The 18,660-nt window shown below is 41.1% G+C and overlaps 1 protein-coding gene across 1 annotated transcript in view; it reads left to right on the top strand.

Moving 5' to 3' along the window:
- The window catches only part of LOC136876128 (pleckstrin homology domain-containing family G member 5), a 1,197,778-nt gene that overhangs the window by 44,838 nt on the left and 1,134,280 nt on the right, over positions 1 to 18,660 (top strand). The gene's annotated exons all lie outside the window — the stretch shown is intronic.

Raw genomic sequence — 18,660 nt, 5'->3', positions numbered from 1 at the left:
TGTTGACGACAATTGATACCGCGAAATGGGTGCTGCACGAGCTTTTTTTTACGGGAGCTCTATTACTAGACAATTACAGAGTCAAGAGGGCATTGCTCGTTTATGGAGATTGCTGGTGAGAGGTTGGTGAGAGATAGTGTATGGTAACAAATACAGTAGAGACTGTATTTGATGGTAATGTTTGATAAGACTATCGATTTTCCCGCGCCGAGGAAATGCTTATTGTAAGCAACCTTTAAATGTGCAGTGTGGAGGTGATATGTACTGTATGTGGTTCACAGAACTAATTACAACGTGATGAAATAAGTTGTAGCCCAATTGTTCATCACCTGCGTATTCGTGGAAGAATACCACGAGTTTGTAAACTATTTATCGTCTCAGTAACCAGTATGGACTCAGTGTGTGAACAGTTTTCCTTCACACTTGTTTGGCTCTAGTTCTCTTCAGTTCACGTAATTTGATATTTTATTCGCAGACACTTGACTTGACATTGTACGTAGCTGAGATTTGATTTAACATCACCTAGCATGTTGAGGTGCACTACGGTATGTTAACACCTCATACAGTGACATTACTTGGTATTCTGAAGTGGTGATGGTGCTTCTTGTTCAGTGTATATACAGTATGAGGTCAAAATGGGACGAAGATCTCGTAGCTTACTTCTAAATTGTCAGCAATAGGCCAAGCAGTCTGCAATCTGTATAAAGATGAGGGGAATTGGTGCAGTATTTCCTGTGTGGTGATGTTTTGGATTAACCAACAAACCTATAGATGGTGGCAAATTGAAAGGTTCAGAAGTCAAGATTTAAGAAGTGAGCGTCGTGTAAGGTTAGGGATGCACTTAGCAAGTACCGGTAACTGGTTTTATATCATAACGCGAGTCGAGGCATCTTGCCCTTCCTAAATAATATTTTGAGTGAATTATATGTGCTGAATCTATTATAAGGTATGTATGTACAGTGTAAATATTAAGTTGTTTGTGAGTGGACAAGATGGAGATGTAAATTTTTATTGTGAGTAATATTAGACTTTTGATAAACTTTAATTTTCAGTAAATTTAATAGTTAAGCGTATGCTAACTTTTATTTATGGAGGGAAACCTGGCATGTTATCTAAATTCAATTTCAGGGGTAGACAGGTAAGGTTATATAGCAAGTTTGGAGCATCGTCAGTCTGATGACTGTCGCCTTGGGAGAAGGATTTATGTCACGCTCTGTGAGTCAATTATTCCTGTAAATTGTTTGCAGGTGGAGTCTAGTTTCATTTAAACCTTATCCTTGTGACTATTCATTCATGAAATGTGTTCTGCTTAGCCAGTCAGTTACATAAAGGCTTCCTATATTATTATTATTATTATTATTATTATTATTATTATTATTATTATTATTATTATAATCATCATCCACACATTAATATCCAGTCTGAGTGAACTATGATGCATCCTCTGATGTTCTCCCTTTATGTATCCTTCAAGGATCTACTGAACTCAAAGCGCCAGCGACTTACTGTCAAAAACATTGAAATGATGTGTGTAATCCAATATAACAATTTATTAATTATTAGAACCCTGTAAATGGGATAAAGAAAGTTTATGTGCCTGCTTTAAACCTTAATAAAGTGATTTCATCGACACCTTTTTTTGAATCTTTTTGTATGTATTTTTAGAACCTTTCTTTCCCCTTTTCTGGCCTTACTTTTCACCTTAAAATCCTTTCCCTAATAATAATGTATGAGAAGATATTCTTTATTCGTTATCCGATCGATTAGATTAGCAGTTTGCCCTTTTTTTTACCACTACGAGCGCTAATGTGAGTCAATGCATCGTTTCATTTAAGCACCATTACGAGCGGTGGCTATTGTGAGTCAATGCATTGTTTCACTTAAGCACCACTACGAGCGCTATTGTGAGTCAATGCACAGTTTCACTTAAGCACCACTACGAGCGCTAATGTGAGTCAATGCACAGTTTCATTTAAGCACCACTACGAGCGCTATTGTGAGTCAATGCATTGTTTCACTTAAGCACCACTACGAGCGCTATTGTGAATCAATTCACAGTTTCACTTAAGCACCACTACGAGCGCTATTGTGAGTCAATGCATTGTTTCACTTAAGCACCACTACGAGCGCTATTGTGAGTCAATGCATTGTTTCACTTAAGCACCACTACGAGCGCTATTGTGAATCAGTGCAGAGATTCACCTAAGCCCATATAACTACTCGTACATGCGGTGTTGTCATTTGTCAAAAATCAAAAGACACTTGAGGGTACTGAACCAAGGGACACATTACAGAAAGAATGATGTAAATAAGTTAATTTGGCTAGAATTTGAATAAAAAAGAAAACGAGTAAAGAAACAAGCGATTTTAGGCTGTTTTTCCGGAACTGCATTTAGGCCGGAAGTGATTTTCGAAATTTGTTTGTTAGTTTGATAGAGCTATCCAAGACTCACAATTCGAAACCTTTCCGGGTCTTTTATCCCTTCAAATTTTGGCACAATTGAGAAAATGACCTAATTTTACGTTTTAGGTAGTATGTCTGCTAAGAAATGTGTTCAACATTAAAACAATTTTCTTCTTCAACGTGTGAAGAATACAGTATGTCCTGAAAGTTTGGCTGTACCTTCTTGTTGCACTCTGTAGTTTAATTTTTTTATTATTATTATTATTTTTTTTTTGCTATTTGCTTTACGTCGTACCGACACAGATATAATGGCGACGATGGGATAGGAAAGACCTAGGAATTGGAAGGAATCGGCCGTGGCCTCAATTAAGGTATAGCCCCGGCATTTGCCTGGTGTGAAAATGGGAAACCACGGAAAACCATCTTCAGGGCTGCTGACAGTGGGGCTCGAACCCAATATCTCCCGATTACGGGATACTGGCCGCACTTAAGGGACTGCAGCTATCGAGCTCGGTGTAGTTTAATTGTAAGCCTGTTTAATTTCATTACACACATCCAATTAGTACAGGTGTACCTAATGCATTTTCTTTCCTTTTAACTGAGATACTTGATAAAGAATAATAAATTATTGTGTTCTCTGAACTTTGCGCTGCACCTTTTGTCTCGCAGACCTTTGTATTGTTCTTGGTTCTTCATCGTATTGTCTTCTCTGTATTTTAATTTATCGAACAATCCAACGATTAGTTTGGAATGTTTTTTTGTAGATAAGCTTCGTGTTATGTAATTAGACCTTGGTCTGAAAGGCAGCTATTTCACCTACAGCTGAGCTCATAATGAAAATAGAAATTGCATTCTTCTTTTGCTATTTGCTTTACGTTGCATCGACACAGACAGGTCTCATGGCGACGATGGAATAGGAAAGGCTTAGGAATGGGAAGGAAGCGGCCGTGGCCTTAATTAGGATACAGGCCCAGCATTTGCCACTTGTGAAAATGGGAAACCACGGAAAACCATCTTCAGGGCTGCTGACAGCGGAATTCGAACCGACTATCTCCCGATTACTGGATATCGGCCACACTTAAGCGACTGCAGCTATCGAGCTAGGTAATAGCACCCTTATGACCACCTCATTCACCCACACGCGTTTCAGACTTCCACCGTCCATCATTTGTGTATTTGTTACAGGTGATACGGGTAAAGCTGATATTGCCCGACCGAGCTCGATAGCTGCAGTCGCTTGAGTGAGGCCAGTATCCAGTAATCGGGAGATATTAGGTTCGAGCCCCACTGTCGGCAGCCCTGAAGATGGTTTTCCGTGGTTTCCCATTTTCAGACCAGGCAAATGCCGGGGCTGTACCTTAATTAAGGCCACGTCCGCTTCCTTCCAATTCCTAGGCCTTTCCTATCCCATCGTCGCCATAATACCTATCTGTGGCGATGCGACGTAAAACAAATAGCAAAAAAATGGGGGGGATATTACCCGACTACTTTGGACTTTGATTTCAGCTTCATTATGTTACCGGCACAAAGCGCAAACAGTACTGCAAACTCAAATGTCAAACAAAGCAATGTACGTTTCGAGCAGTTGGAAAGCTGGACACTTCAAAATGTCATTCCAACTTGTCTTTTCTTGAGAAGCAAAGAAAAGGAGTGAAGTACTTTTCAAGCAAGCAGGGCATGATGAAAATCTTAATTGCTATTTCCCTTGTTTCTGGTTATCTCTTAGTTTGCTTAATATGCCTCAGCATCCCAAGTTTCTTTTGTATTAAAATTACTTTAATTACTTTATGATCCATTAAAACTTGTTAGAACCAAAGGAATTAAAGGCCTTATGCCATAATTGATATCATCCAAACTTAAATTTATAATCACATTAGAAAAATCATATTAATCTTTAGATCGTAATTTCTCTTATTTTGGTTAATGTCAGCTTACGGTACATTGTTTGTCATAGCACCTTGTATATTATTTTAATTTCATTCATTTGTAACCTGTCTGAATTAGAGGTTTAAAAGTCATTTATGTAAAGTAAAAACTTATTGCTAAACAACCATCTCCGACTGGAGACCAGAAAATCATATCTCAACACCTTTATTTGGAGGGCGCTACCTTATGGATGCGAAACTGGGACACTAGGGAAACAGGAAGAAACAGAACTTGAGGCTGCAGAATGTAGTTTTGGAGAAAAATTAAAAAAAACAAGTTGGATGGATAAAAAAGCAACAAAGAACATATAGGAGTATCTATGTTTATTAAATACGATAAAGGAAGGAAAACAATGTTTCTTGGACACGTGCTGTGACACGACTCTCTTCTCAAAACCATCATCGAAGGCAAAGTACTGGGAAAGAGACCCAGGGGACGACCAAGAATGTCACACATCAGGAACTGCGTTTGTGACCTGGCATGTGGTTCATGCAGTTTCATGAAGAGGCTAGAAAAAGATCGTCAGATGTGGCCACAGTGACAAGGCATTGCCTTCAGTAGATGATGATGATGATGATGATGTGAAGTACTTGAGTTACTTTATCCAAAGAGACTGACCGCACATCACACGGATGAAGCAGTTTCTTAGTGAAATATGTCACCTTTACTCCGGGGTTTTGTGTAGCGCCAAGTTTACCTGGGTAAGTTGTATTCTACCACAATTTCCGTGCGTTACCGATAACATATATAGACCTTTGTCAAGAAGACTTTGAACGTTCCCTCTCATCAATGTCAAAATTCATGTCCCTCTGTCCCCAAAGAAGATACCTCTTCAGTAAGAACTTAGAAATGTATAGAGCTATTTTTTACACCTATCTTAATCTTACTGTACCAGTGTATAGTGATTCTTATGGTTTAAGCCATGTTTGAAGGAAACGAACATTACATCATTCCCTTTAATTCTGACAAAGAATAATTTTATGATTTCTATTCAGTATTTTTTCGTAATGGTTTTGGGACATGAATGGAGATGTGTATATTATTCTTCCTGTAGTTTGTCGGATAGAGGTGCACATTGTATTGAAAATGAGAAAGGCTAAAAGCTGCGATCAAAGTAATTCGTTATGGATACTCATACTAACGAAGTAATGTACTCTTGAAGTCATACTTAAAGTATTTTGCAATACTACCAACGTACAGAATGAAACTGTCAGTTGATTTAATAAGAATTGGTTTTGCGTTTCACTAATTACTTTTTTCTTAATGGTCATCAGGGACGCCGAATGCTGGAGTTTTATCCCATAGGAGTTCTTTTACGTGTCGGTAAATCTGCCGACGTGCCTTTGCTGGCGGGACCTAGTGTTTACAGTGCACTATGTCCTCTGGTATGGGCTAGAGCAATTTTGTTACTTTCATTGATCTGTCTCAGCTTTATCCTTGGCTTTGACAAAATGAAAGTGACTGAGAGTGATACTAGTAACGCCATTCCTTCTGCAGCCAGTCCCTGCTGTGAATGGTGTGAAAATATTGTTCATAGGGTCGGTTGGTGCATGCATTTCAGTGGGCTTGGCAGACTGATACGTAAGAGCAACTTCTGGCTCGGTGAGGAAAGCAACGGGAAACTACCTCACTCCTCATTTTCCTCGTACGCCTCTTTAGTGATGCATAGGCCTTCTATGACAGCTAATGGCAGAGCTGTTGAGGATCCCACCAGCGGAATCGCTGACGGACTGAACATACATACATACAAATCTGCCGACACGGGGCCGGCATATTTGAGCACCTTCAAATACCGCCCCCCCCCCTGTGGGTGGCGGTGGTACAGGGGGGAGTGGGGGTGGTAGAATAACACCCACGGTATCCCCTGCCTGTCGTAAGAGGCGACTAAAAGGGGCCCCAGGGGCTCTGAACTTTGGTGCGTGGGTTGGCGAACACGGAGCCCTCAGCTGAGTCCTGGCATTGCTTCCACTTACTTGTGCCAGGCTCCTCACTTTCATCTATCCTATCTGACCTCTCTTGGTCAACTCTTGTTCTTTTCCGACCCCGACGCTATTAGGTTTGCGAGGGCTAGGGAGTCTTTCATTTTCACGCCCTTCGTGGCCCTTGTCTTCCTTTGGCCAATATCTTCATTTTTCGAAGTGTCGGACCCCTTCCATATTTTCCCTATGATTAGTGTTATATAGAGGATGGTTGCCTAGTTGTACTTCCTCTTAAAACAATAATCACCACCACCAACACCACCACCACCACCACCACCACCACCATCAAATACCACCGGACTGAGCCAGGATCGAACCTGCAAACTTAAGCTCAGAAATCCAGCGCCTTAACCATCTGAGCCACTTAGCCTGGCTTGAATTATTTTGCTGGGTGAAAATATGACTTAATTTTTCTGCAGTAATTACAGGATTCCGATTGCCATAAAACTCAACCGGCATACCACGATCCACATTCGGCCCGAGTAGATATTTGTAAGTCAACGGTGTAGGAATATTGAAACGCCTGATCCCCTGAAATCTCCGAAGCTAAAGGCAATATTGAACTTGAGAATCATTTACGGGTAGCCCATACGCTGTTGGTGGAAGAGGAGCGGAGAGAAATCTCCTATACTACCACAAGTGCAATCTGGCTGACAGTGGACAATGGCAAGGTCACCAACGTCCAGCTCAGGATAAGGCACCAGCTTAGCGTAGACATTTTAACAGGGCCTCAGATTCGAAGAAACTAACCATATTTTTTACAAGTTGCTTTACGTCGCACCGACACAGATAGGTCATATGGCGACGATGGGATATGAAAGGGCTAAGAGTGGGAAGGAAGAAGCCGTGGCCTTAATTAAGGTACAGTCCCAGCATTTGCCTGGTGTGAAAAAAGAACCACTGTCTCCCGAATACTGGATACTGACCGCACTTAAGCGACTGCAGCAATCGAGCTCGGTAATTAACAATTCACTAAAATATTAAATGGTATAATTAAATGGTATAATCCATGCACAATAAAGCACCTAGTGTTACTGAGGGAATTTATTTATTTATTTATTTATTTATTTATTTATTTATTTATTTATTTATTTATTTATTTATTTACATGCCACAGGATTTTGCATCCCAATTACAGTAGCGTCAAATGTATACACGACGATATTTGTACACATAATTCTGAATGAAGATCTAGATAAATACTACTAGTGTCTGAATTTTATAATGATAAACAGCCTGGTACAGGTGGTGGTGGTCAGTTTTAAGAGGAAGTAAATGTACAGAGTGAGTTGACTACATGTTTGAGGTCGTGTAGCTGTTGGCTTGCACTCGGGAGTCGAATGGGTTCGAACTCCACAGTAGGCTGTCCTGAGCGTGGTTTTCCGTGGTTTCCTATTTTCACTTCCATGCAGTCCGACTCGTTGGCTGAATGGTCAGCGTACTGGCCTTCGGTTCAGAGGGTCCCGGGTTCGATCCCCGGCCGGGTCGGGGATTTAAACTTTAATTGGTTAATTCCAATGGCCCGGGGGCTGGGTGTTTGTGCTGTCCCCAACACTCCTGCAACTCACACACCACATATAACACTATCCTCCACCACAATAACATGGCAGATGTCGCCCACCCTCATCGGAGGGTCTGCCTTACAAGGGCTGCACTCGGCTAGAAATAGCCACACGAAATTATTACTTCCATGCAAATGCCGCGTCTACAGCCGATTCCTTCCACCTCCGTATCCAATTTCATTCACTAGCATTCATTTCGTCTTCATTAACTCCTCAACAGAGGCTGGCGCCAGGAATAATGAAAATCCACAGCCTGTTTCCAGTCATTCGACCGGGTCAAGAATTGAATGAATGAAACCCCATCTAGCGACGAAGATAGAAATTGTGCCACCGAGCTCGATAGCTGCAGTCGCTTAAGTGCGGCCAGTGTCCAGTATTCGGGAGATAGTAGGTTCGAACCCCACTGTCGGCAGCCCTGAAAATGGTTTTCCGTGGTTTCCCATTTTCACACCAGGCAAATGCTGGGGCTGTACCTTAATTAAGGCCACGGCCGCTTCCTTCCAACTCCTAGCCCTTTCCTGTCCCATCGTCGCCGTAAGACCTATCTGTGTCGGTGTGACGTAAAACAACTAGCAAAAAAAAAAAAAAAATTGTGCCGGCTGCCGAAGCCTGTCGCACTCTTTTCGGGGCAATGATTAATGACTGACAAGTGAAATAATGCTGGAGAGTGTTGCTGGGATGAAAGATGGTGGGGAAAACCGGAGTGCTCGGAAAAGAAACCTGTTCCGCCTCCGCTTTGTCCAGCACAAATCTCACACCACGTAACACAGCGGTGAGAGGTCGGCGCGCTGCTGCCTGAGCCATGGAAAATTATTAATAATAATAATAATAATAATAATAATAATAATAATAATAATAATAATAATAATAATTATTTATTTATTTATTTATTTATTTATTTATTTATTTATTTATTTATTTATTTATTTATTTATTTATTTATTTATTTATTTATTTATTTATTTATTTATTTATTTATTTATTTATTTATTTATTTATTTATTTATTTATTTGCAAGTTGCTTTACGTCGTACCGACACCCATAGGTATTATTACGACAGTGGGACGGGAAAGGGCTAGGAGTGGGAAGGAGGAGGCCGTCACCTTAATTAAGGTATAGCCCCAGCCAGCATTTACCTGGTGTGAAAATGGGAAACTTCAGGAAACAATCTTCAGGGATGCTGTCAGTGGGCTCGAACTCACTGTCTCTCGAATACTGGATAGTGGCCGCACTTAAGCGACTGCAGCTATCGAGCTCGGTAATAATAATAATAATAATAATAATAATAATAATAATAATAATAGAGAAAAAACACCACTACAACATGGATTAAGGAAAAAAAGAAAGGTGTGGAAAGGTTAAGTATCTCGGAAGTCCAGCTGTTGGAAAGGAATACGTTTAGCAACGCAGTGAAGAATTTGGAAGGGGTTCAAACCGCAAGAAGAACTAAGAAGACCGGAAGAGCCTGGACAGGTGAACAACGGAAGTAGGCCAGCAAACGCATGAAGGAGTATTGGACACAGAGAAAACTCTGCACGAAGAGAAAGAAATGAAGTTGTAGCATGATCCTTAGTGGTCCATTCGCTTGTAAATAATAATAATAATAATAATAATAATAATAATAATAATAATAATAATAATATAAATGTACCATCAGTGAGGCATTTCCTTAGTAACACCTTAAACGCCTGAATGTGGTGTAGTCCTACGTAGATAGGCTGAGTTTTAAAAAACCCACATAGATTTCAAGTGTCTTGACAGATGTCACTACTTTGGTTTTGAGTGCCACCCAGTGACTTGGAATAAGCTCTGTTTAGTGGAATGTTGTAACAGAGTGCCACCCAGTGACTTGGTATGAGCTCTGTTTAGTGGAATGTTGTAACTATTTGGAGTTGGCACAAGCTAACGTATGTCTTCTGTTTCTAAGTTACCACTACCATGATTTAAAAATTAAACCAACCAATCATCGCCCAGCTTGCCCCTATAAATAGGAGGAAATTTGGACCTTAATAGATCCATCTTGATCAGTGCGGTGAACAGTGAGGTACTCCTCACAGAAGGCAACAGGCGATCTGGGTCAGCTTCATGGGCAGTCGGCTAAAGAACTTACTCTATCATGTGAACTTACTCGTGTGTGGCGACGGGAAGATACCAGCGTCTTCCTCTAGCATGTAACTGTTAGGGTTGAGTCGTGTTTACCTTATTTTAATGTACGTTTAATTTAGCTTTCTTCTTTCTTGATTCGTTTACCCTCCACGGTTAGTTTTTTCCTCGGACTCAGGGAGGGATCCTACCTCTACCGCCTGAAGGGCAGTGTCCTTGAGCATGAGACTTTGTGGTAGGGGATACAATTGGAGACGAGGATTAGTATCTCGACCAGGCGGCCTCCCTCTTATGCTGAACAGGAGCTTTGTGGGGGATGAGAAGGTTGGAAGGGATAAACAAGGAAGAGTGAAGGAAGCGGCCGTGGCCTTCCGTTAGGTATCATCCCGGCATTTGCCTGGAGGAGAAGTGGGAAACCATGGAAAACCACTTCGAGGATGGCTGAGGTGGGAATCGAACTCTCTTTATTCAGTTGACCTTCCCATGTTGAGTGGACCCCGTTCCAGCCATCGTACCACTTTTTAAATTTCGTGGCATAGCCGGGAATCGAACCCGGGCCTCTGGGCTCGGCAGCTAATCACACTAAGCACTGCATCACAGAGGCGGACTAATTTAACTTAATGTTGTGAAATGTAGGATTCTTGGCTTTCTTGCTGCGGAGTGTAACCAACCAAGCGGGTGTCTTGTTATGTATTAAGGATGCACGAATGTGGACCCTCGTTTCCCTTGTTCACTTAGCATTATGGTGACCAAGCTTTTCCAAATTTCTAATTATTTCTTTTTGATTTTCGGTCAGTAATTTTCTTTTCCCGTCTTAGTCATAAAAGTAGTATATCTTACCCTCTCTCACTAGGCCTTCTGCCCATTGGGTTTTGTTGCTGCCATGTCACGGGATTGCTTGAGTGGGTTCAGCATCCCGGCCTATTCTTGTTTTCGGCCTTTTCTATTAACATTTAATTAAGTGATTCTTGGCTGTGCAGCATGAACATAACATGCTCCTGTTTCATTTGAGATCCCTCTGATCCGTAAGTTGTGTTCTTGCTTCTCCCTGAATTGGGGGCAGCGAGTGTCAAATGCCACTGAATGGTAAAGTTGAGTCTTCAATATCCCATTGAAGTGTAGCATTTATTATTGGAAGTTCACGCTTCACTTATATACCAAAGATGTGTAAAGACTAATAGCCTAAGTCTCGAGAAATGGAAGCTCCTTCTCCCCTGTTATTTATGAAGCTGTAAGGCGTATATTGCTAAAACTGTTGTTATATCCCCTTCCAGGTAGTTGTAACATTTATTAATTGTTGTTGCCTTTGAGCAAAGAAATTAGAAGAAAAGAACAAACAATTATTTAGGAAATAAACAATTATTTAGGAAATATATTTTAAATTTTAAATTGTTGGTCATTTGTCCAGCTAATTAGGCCCTGCCGCTTCTTCCCCTCTACTGCCCCTGTGCCTGTAACAGTAATATTATTTGCTTTTACGTCCCAGTAACTCCTTTTACTCAGGAGCGCGCAGCTGTGAGCTTGCATCTGGGAGATAGTGGGTTCGAACCCCACTGTCGGCAGCCCTGAAGATGGTTTTCCGTGGTTTCCCATTTTCACACCAGGCAAATGCTGGGGCTGTACCTTCATTAAGGCCACGGCCGCTTCCTTCCCATTCCTAAGCCTTTCGTATCCCATCGTCGCCATAAGACTTATCTGTGCCGGTGCAACGTAAAGCAATTAGCAAAAAAAAAAATTCCTTTTACGGTTTCTGGAGACACAGAGGTACCGAGATGTAGGAGTTCGTTTACATTACAATAAATCTACCGATAGTCTTCGTGGTTCAGGCGACAGCGTGCCGGCCTTTCACCGCTGGGCTCCTCGGTTCAAATCCCGATCACTCTATACGAGATTTGTGTTAGATAAAGTAGAGGCGGGACAGGTTTTTCTCCGGGTACTCCGGTTTTCCCTGACATCTTTCATTCCAGCAACACTCTCCAATATCATTTAATTTCATCTATCATTCATTAATCACTGCCCCAGAGAAGTGCGTCAGGCTTCGGCAACCGGCACAATTCCTATTCTCGCCGCTAGATGGGAGCTCCATTAATTCCATTCCTGGCCAGGTCGAATGACTGGAAACAGGTTGATGATTGTCATAATCTACCTACACGAGGCTGTTGTTAATCGGCACAGTCGTATACCCCTGGACTGAGCCGAGATCGAACCCGTCATCTTAAACTCAGGAAGCCAGTGCACTGCCGCCTGAGTCACTCAGACAGGTAAAACTATAATTAAAATACAAATAAATTATGCCCATAGCGTGTATGAAATTGAGTAAGATAAACAAATTCTTTCTTTATCTGAATGTGCTACACAAAGTCCAAAAACAGGATGGTTGATTCATCAATAGCCGCTGTCTTTCTTCTTCTTCTTCTTTCCTATTTGCTTTACGTTGCACCGACACAGATAGGTCTTATGGCGACGATGGGACATGAAATGCCTAGGAATGAGAAGGAAACGGCCGTGGCCTTAATTAAGGTACAGCCCAAGCATTTGTTTGGTGTGAAAGTGGGAAACCACGGAAAACCATCTTCAGGACTGCCAACAGTGGGGTTCGAACCCATTATCTCACGGAAGTGAACTCAGAGTTGCGCGTCCCTAACCGCACGGCCAACTCGCCCGGTCCTCTCTTCAAATTTTTTCCTTTCTGTGTTCAATTTATCTATCCTTACCGATTTCAGGCCTTATATTGATTTACCTTGAAAAGTTGTATTGGTATCACTGTCATCTTATCTAGTTACTAATGCGAAAGCTCCTGGTATGGCTGTGGATTGTACACAATGGGAGAGTCATAATTCCCCGCGATAAATAAGCAATTTCAGTTAAATTAACGAATCATGTCGAACAGCTGGTATGCGCAACTGATAAGGATTTACTTTAGTGATAGGAACGCAGTTCGGTTTGGAGTAAGTACTGAGACTTGAGTACTCGATTAAACTCAGTACAGAACTCAGTTTAATTTGTGACTGTGTAGCTAAAAGTTTATTATTTTCGGCTCTGGAGAAAGACGTTAAGAAACAAGATTATTTCATATTATTACTGAATATGAACAAATGTATCGCGTGAAGGAATCTGAATCGAGCGAGTTGGCTGTGCGGTTAGGGGCGCGCAGCTGTGAGCTTGCATTCGAGAGATATTGAGTTTGAACCCCACTGTTGGCAACCTTGAAGATGGTTTTCTGTGGTTTCCTATTTTCACACCAAGCTAATGCTAAGGCTGTACCTTAATTAAGTCTACGGCCTCTTCCTTTTACTCCTAGCCCTTTCCTATCCCAACGTCGCCGTAAGACCTATCTGTGGCTGCGTGGTTAGGGTCATGTAACTGTCAGCTTGCATTGCGAAGGTAGTGGGCTCGAACCCCACTGTCGGCAACCTTTAAAATGGTTTTCCATGGTCTCCCATTTTCACACCAGGTTAATGGTGGGGCTGCACCTTAATTAAGGCTACGGCCGCTTCCTTCCCAACTCTAGTCCTCTCCCAAACGTTTTCATTATAGACTGTTATGCCTTTCAGTGTTCAATATGTAGGTCTCTGTGAAGTATTAACAGCAGCAGCAGCAGCAGCAACAGTCATCATCAGCAACAACAACAATAATGGAGCAATAGGATACTGGATAATTTAAACCTTCGCCCATTATCTACTCGGAGGAAAGTAGCCGACCTTAGATTCCTATATAACGCTGTCATCGGTTTATTTCGTTCTCCTAAACCTGTATCTTTCTTCACCCTGCATGTCCCAACTCGCAAAACCAAGATAAATCCACCCCTTCATGTTCCGTATTCCCGCCTATCTTTCTTGTTCATATAACTTTATTTATTCGGATCCTTCTGAACTTTTTATCTTCTGACAGGACTTGGATGTTGGATGTTGGATGTTGTTTCTTCGTACGCGTCTTTTAATAATATCTTCCTTAACTTAACCTATCTCCTTTCTTCGCATTTATTTTTTCTCTTCTCATTGCTGTCCCCTCTATTGTACATACTAATGTAATATTTATTTAGTTTTTACTGTACTACAACTAGGAGCTGCCTGGCCGAGGTGGTAAAGGCGTGCTCGGCTCCCCCGGAAGGATGTGGGTTCGAATCCCCGTCAGAAAGTCGTAAAATTTAAGAAGAAACGAGATTTCTACTTCCGGAGGTGCATATGGCCCTGAGATTTACTCAGCGTACACCAAAAATGAGTACCAGGTTAATTCCCGGGGGCAAAGGTGGCCGGGCGTAGAGGTAACCACTCTACCCCATCGCGTGCCGAGGTTAAAAATGGTGGAAGCCTTTACCTTCCACTCCTCCAAAGGCCTTCATGGCCTGTACGGAGATGACTTTGTCTTTGTACTACAACTACCACTGTTACTTATGTAACTATTTGTATTACTGTGCCTAGTTATAAGTTCTTCTCTTCATTTTACTTTCAGTCTTCAAATTTCCTCCTTTTCATTTTGCATTATCTGTATTGTTAATTTTATTATTGTTTACCTACAGTTACCGTGTTAGTTTCTAATTTTCTTTCGCTACTTTTGTCATTAATTGTTCGTTGCTCTTCCATTTTTTTAGTTTGCGTTGTGCTACTGTATTGTAAATATTATATTTAATTGCGGAACTCGGTAATTCGGCATCTCATTGTTTTGGTTTCCTAAATAAATGAATAAATAAATAAATAAAATAAATAAATAAATAAATAAATAAAAGGAAAAGAAAATGTCTGTAATGCGTTCACTGGACCGTCCCGTAGAGAAGTATCTAGACTCAGCCCTTATTCTGGTGATTTAGATAAAGTAAGCTGTAATTCTACGTGGCTGTTGATATCGTGATCGTGGCCGCAAGACCCCAATATTTTCATCCCATAGTGATATGACTATTCCTTTCAGAATCCCACATTCATTTTCCTTTGCAAAATTCCAGTGACAGTACTGTGATATGAGAAACAGGAATTAACTTGGGGGTGATCGCACACGTAATGTACCTTAAGAGCTGTCGGCACGCAACAACTTCTCTGTGCAAATGTCTGCGCAAATTAGATTGTTGCAAGCTACAGTATACTGTGCAAACTAAATGTGTCCACATCGCACAGTTTTCAGTACCAATTTTACCACTCAGTTTTGAGGAAATGAACATGTAATCAACCTCTTTGTACTTTAGCACCAAAGCGTCATAGGCCTGACTCTTTTAGTCCCTGTCACGGAAAGCTCTTGTATAAATCAATGAACCCCGAAAGAAAATCACGTGTACATTGATGAAGATATGCCATAGTTGAACAGTAATCTGATAGTGTTCATATACAAATAAAAGCAAATTCAGTAAGATTTGTGGCGATATTTGCACTGGAGCGTCCACATGCGACTTGCCAGTGAATAATGATAATGTTATTGGCTTTACGTCCCACCAACTACTTTTACTGTTTTTGGAGACGCCGAGGTGCCGGAACTTCGTCAGGCCGGAGTTCCTTTACCTGCCAGTAAATCTACCGACACGAGGCTGACGTATTTGATCACCATCAAATACCCTCGGACTGAGCTAGGATTGAACCTGCCAAGTTGTGGTTGGTGTAGATATTTACGATCTTAGTCTGAAAACCTCAGACCTCTACTACAAACACTGTGCATTTCTCCGTTTTCATGTCCACATGCGACGACTTGTTTGTGCAAAAATAAGCGCAAATTAGATCTTTACGGTGGCACAGTAAACTACTTCGAGCTTCCTAACCAAGATCCACCATTTAATTGCATATCTCGCCGTTTAAGAGGAAACCTTTCCTTCTATTATCGGTTCTGTGGCAATGTACTTCCCACTGATAATATACACTGGCCGTTGAAGGCCATAGAGGGGAAACATGAACTGGTTTGGTGTTAATTCGTGATTAGAATTCTGCTATTGGTGGGAGCAGCCCAGTCGAGATGGCAGAGGAGTGCTTGGTTCACCTACAGGTTGTGGGTTGGATGATCCGTGAGGAATTCGAAAAATTTAGAAATAACTTCTGCTTATGGGGAATTGCCGGGTCCTGAGGTTCACTCACTCTACTCTTGAATGAGTAACAGGTTAACTCCAGGAGGCAAAAAAAAAAAAAAAAAGGCAGCAGAGCATAGAGCTAACTACTCTGACTTACTACCATAGTTGCAGATAGGGATACTGCAATTGTATCGATATGAGTAAATATAGATTTTCCTCCGATATTTCAGTATAGATATTTTGTTTGAATATTTTTGTGGTATCGATACTATGCTATGACGTTACCGATATCGAAATGAACCTCAGGAGAAATTAAGGAATAGTGGTAATAAACGAACAATGTGTACACAATTACAATTAAGAGTAAAACTTAAGTAGTATATTACCGTAAAAGAAAGGCACGAAGTATTGTATTTTAATATAGAAAAAGGGTAGTGATTGATAACAAGGAACTTTGTCCCCAAATTCTTCGCTATTCAATCAGTTATCTGTGTTCTGTTGTCTTCGTGAGTTTAGTTGCTGTGCAACAGGCAACAATCGCCTGTCAATGCACGCGCATTACCCTTTCCACTGCTCGCGGATCTGTGCACCCCCTCACCCGCTCAACGATTGTATAAATACCGATGATAGCCGCAGATACACTTGCCAGGTTTTACATTGTAACTGTTCCCTCTCGTCAAAACACTTGGGGAGATGGAAGTTATTATCTAGGGACACATGAATATTAAATAAACTATTTGTGGCTTGCCCGCAAATTGCCACGCAAATAGAAACAATTAACATTCCATGGTTCCCCATTTCTCTATGTAATGTTTGGGCGCCATGGTTACAGTTTTAAAAAAACTGTAAACCAAAATTTATATTTACTAGCATAGAGACTTACTCTTAAATCACAGGGGTAGGATTTTAAATAATTAACCATTAAGTATCGCTTAAGAAAGAAAATTAATGCAATATAAAATACAAATGAATTTATTATACAAAAAAACAATGAGATGAATCGGAAAAGTTTCCTTAAAGGGTGGAGGAATTTATAATTTACTGAATTTACTATTGCTTGCTTTATCTAATTGAAGCTCACCAATTGCAGCTTCCGTTCAAGTCATCTGGTTTCCGTGGTTACTCGTTCTCTTCTCCTCGATGTTGAATTTGCTGCTTGGGCATCCTTCCTTCCTTCTCTGATACGGTACGGGCTATCTGGACTAACACTCCCTACTTGCCTAGTCTTTAAATTAGACATTGGCCCTATACTTGTAAAAACTGATCAGCTTTGCTTAAGAGGAGAAAATTCAGAGATATGAATTTTTCCATATTAGTAGAAATCTCAATCCAACTGAGCTATACTATTTATACGGTACAGACTTGTACCAAAATTCCGTAGACTTGAACTAAACATAGTTCTTCGTCCACAATATTTACTGAATATCACACAAGCCATAAGCTTGTTTCGTTTCTCGTAGATCCGATAACATTACCGCAACTAAGTACTGTATCGAAGCGATAACACATTGTACAAAAATACTTATGTCGCAGAGCGACCACACACTGTTTAAAAAATCAAATCACGTCGTTCAAAGTAGATGTTCACAGTAGAAGTAGTAGTGATGGAGTTCACGTAGTTAGGTTGTAAGGTTGTAAGGTCGTAAGGTCCCGTTCTCGTGTTGAGAATCAGTATATATCCGGGCTCACCCCCACTCTTGGTAACAGTTCAATCTCAAAACTCATATACAACGAAGTATCTGATTCGATAGATCGAAGCATCAACTCCCCTTCCCTTCTTCCTCGACAAGTCCAGAAGGCGTGGAGATGATATAGCTGACCAGCTTGCAAGCCTCGCGTACGGGTCGCTGTTTACTAGCCTTGGTCATACGATAAACCCATGACGCACGCAAAATCCCAAGCTTCAAGAATAACCCTCCGTATACACAAACATGAGATGAAATGAAAACAACTATGTCTCAACATATTGACCGTATTTACAACATAATGAATTCTTATCCTACATAATATAATAATTTAAATACTAAAACGATGTTATTATATATACAATATGATTCCAAAAAGCCTTGATTACAAATGATTGACGTTGAATAAATATGTTATTACAAATAATTGCCGATGGCCGATCAACTTGATATCAAATGATATCGCGTAAAATGATATTATATTAAATTAGTAGGGCTGGAGAAGCCTGGACGGTTACAACATGTAGGCTCTTTCTTCTTTCTGCCTATGTGGTTTTTCCCTGACCCTTCAATACCACACTTCAACACCATATACCTAACACAATCTCGCCTGGTAACGTGTCTGACATTGAAACAGGCAGATACTCCTTGTATCACTTCCCACTCTACCCAGCTATCTCTTTTCTTCTTAGAAACTAATAGCATGTCGGAGGCCATGTAGATTGAGTCGATGGTCACGGCGGGGGAGCGGGCTACGGGGGCCCCCCGTAAAATAAACAAAAAAACAGATACACTCGGTCACCTCGAGAGAGGCGGCCGTATCCCTGGCATCTTAGCCGGGGCAAAATTTTTGGTAGACGACTCATCGCCAAGGCGGTGGACCTCTAGGGAGAGAGAGAGAGAGAGAGAGAGAGAGAGAGAGAGCGAGCACGTCTCTCACTCACCCAGAAAAGAGGACTACCTCTCTACCCTCTCCTCCTAATTCAACAAAGCAAAAAAATTATCTGAGGTTTGCCT

Source organism: Anabrus simplex, chromosome 6 (genome assembly GCF_040414725.1).
Source record: "Anabrus simplex isolate iqAnaSimp1 chromosome 6, ASM4041472v1, whole genome shotgun sequence".
Lineage (NCBI taxonomy): Eukaryota > Metazoa > Arthropoda > Insecta > Orthoptera > Tettigoniidae > Anabrus > Anabrus simplex.
Note: the sequence above shows the minus strand (reverse complement) of the source record. Positions and strands in the feature narration are given on the sequence as shown.